At 44.6% G+C, this 2500-nt stretch overlaps 1 non-coding gene across 1 annotated transcript; it reads right to left on the bottom strand.

Moving 5' to 3' along the window:
- Positions 1-908: 908 nt before the first annotated feature.
- LOC143266346 (5.8S ribosomal RNA) lies at positions 909-1063 on the bottom strand. Its single transcript, XR_013041371.1, has one exon. It is a non-coding gene; the product is annotated as a 5.8S ribosomal RNA (ribosomal RNA).
- Positions 1064-2500: the final 1437 nt, after the last annotated feature.

The raw sequence follows: 2500 nt of genomic DNA, 5'->3' as shown, positions 1-2500 counted from the left end.
GAGACTCTCGCAAGACGATCACCAAATAAGCGTTTATCGTTCGATCGGTCCGGGTTTTTCAACGTCCGTCCGGCACAATTATGCACTTCGAGGACTGGACGACCGGAACCCGTATTGGGATCGCGCGGTCTTCCGCTTCTAATCAACGACAACGAAGCGATCTGCGCTTGTAAATGTTAAAAAAACGTGGCGAAGCTACGATCTCGTAATAATTTAACCGTGAAAGAGCTTCCGTCGCACGTTTATTTTTAACTTTTCTCCTCGTTGTATAAACTTTCGCACCGTCGAAAAAAAAATTCGACAATCATTTCAGACAACGTCGGGAGCGCGGAGAAACGCCGTAAACACGCTCTACTCTCGGCTTGCTTCCTTCAAATTGGTGTCTAACAATTCTCTCGCAGGGCGAAGAATCATTTTCTCTCTCGTCTAAATATCCTTCTGTAGTTAGGTGTTTTCGACTCGGGAGCGCTCTTTCACGGGCGGTCGTATATGGTCTCTTTTAGGGGTTTAACTAGAAACCACGACTCACGCAAGCCGAGATAAGCGCATTCCGCCGAGAAGATCCTAAAAACTAAGAATTGCGAGATATACGAAAATGTTCTTCTGTCGCCTGTGAAAAAAATGAACACTAGCAAAGAGAGGGCGAGACACGAACGTTCCATTTAACATTCTCCGCGTCAAACGCCGACGAAATGTCCAACCATCGCTCGTACGTTTTCGCCAATTTCGCAAGTTGTTCTCTCTCTCGCGTTCGACCATCGGATCCCGCTCCGAAACGTTCGACTTTTCGGCGTTTAACAGTTTCGTTTTATCTAGTCGAACGACGAGCGGTACCGAAAAAAATTTAACAATGAAGAGAAAACCTTTTGCTGCTAAAGGCAAACGCAAGCAGTCTTTAGTTATATAAACGACCCTCAGCCAGGCGTGGTCCAGGAATTGTATCCGTGGACCGCAATGTGCGTTCGAAATGTCGATGTTCATGTGTCCTGCAGTTCACACGTTGACGCGCAATTAGCTGCGTTCTTCATCGACCCACGAGCCAAGTGATCCACCGTTCAGGGTAATCGTATAAAAATTTTTGTTCATATTTAACAACTCAGCGTCTGAAAACCAGTATGTACGTGATTTATTTAACCTGGTTTATAAATTCGTTCGATTGTCCATAGAATACTAACTCCAATCCAAGCGCAAGATCGAGTATCGGTATTCGGACGTCGTCCCGTCATAGCTCTGTTCACAGATTTACCCGAGCTGATTGATGATTAAGACGACACGATAACGTCCATGGACGGGTAAAGGACCGTATAAAACTACAGAACCGCCGATGAAACGACGCTCTGTGACGCATTTCTCTTCGTGCGGCGAGTTTTCAGTCCGTTCCGGGTGGTAAAGTCATTCAAAAACCGTGGAAAATACGAAACGCGCTGTCGCGCGTAACACAGAGTCTCCTGCTCGCTGCTTACATATATTGGACGTCTTGGCGGTATCGCGAGATTCGATACGGACACTCCATGGCCGGCGTCAGATCGGTCTACCAACGAAGGAGACTACGCTATCGTTTTCGCTTCTCAGCCGGTCCGTAAAGCGATACGTTACCATATCGTCCGTCGTAAGCAGGCGGACTCTCGTGAAGTTGCGACTTCGTTCGTCGAAGCGGTTTCGTGGTTCGATTTCCATCGGTTACCCGGACACCCCCCGCGTGAAAGCCTCCGTGTCACACTCTAAATTTCGTTTCTCGTTTAACACGAAATAGAGAGAGGCTAAAAGGGGGTGTTCCCTTTGTCCAAAGACAAAATTTATAGAGAGAAAGAAAATAAAATGAGAGTCTCTCACGAAGCGGGCGAAAAAAAAAAAACAAGAAATTTAACAATTTTTTTTCGCAAACCCATGCATTTCGTTACCAAACGTCCCAAAATATTTCTTTATATTCTCTCTCGTGTTTTCACACGGGGTCGAGAGAGTACGCAACACGAATCAAGAATAAAAATTATAGAAAGGAAAGTCCGATAAGAATATTTCGAGATTCTTATAACCTTCACCTCTTCCTTACTTCTCCGAAATCTCTCCGCTTTCCTGGCGCGTATCTATTTAACAATTTCGATTCTCTCCTCCTTTTAACTCAGACGTCGCAACGAACGGGTACACCATGCATACGATCCATTTTTTACATAACGAACCTTCTGCCGGTAAAATTCGCGACAGATTCATTTATGTATAGATATATTTTTATATGAGAATGTTCGGGATTTTCCTTCGTGTTCAAGTTGAACATTCTTGTTACGACGACTTTTTGTATTTATCGAAGGATCGTGCGGTACCCGTTAATAAGAAGTAAACGACGTCCCGGGAGAGTCGAAACTTTTCTTATACGCTACGGAAAGAAGAGCCGAGAAGATAGAGAGGAAACTCTCGATTTTCTTTCGTCGGTAAACTTTCATTCTTTCTATTTACAGCGTTCGACATGAAACGGCGTTGCTCTCTCATTTTTTAAACTTTATTT

The sequence above is a fragment of the Megachile rotundata genome, unplaced genomic scaffold (genome assembly GCF_050947335.1).
Source record: "Megachile rotundata isolate GNS110a unplaced genomic scaffold, iyMegRotu1 scaffold0305, whole genome shotgun sequence".
In the NCBI taxonomy this organism is placed as follows: domain Eukaryota; kingdom Metazoa; phylum Arthropoda; class Insecta; order Hymenoptera; family Megachilidae; genus Megachile; species Megachile rotundata.
Note: the sequence above shows the minus strand (reverse complement) of the source record. Positions and strands in the feature narration are given on the sequence as shown.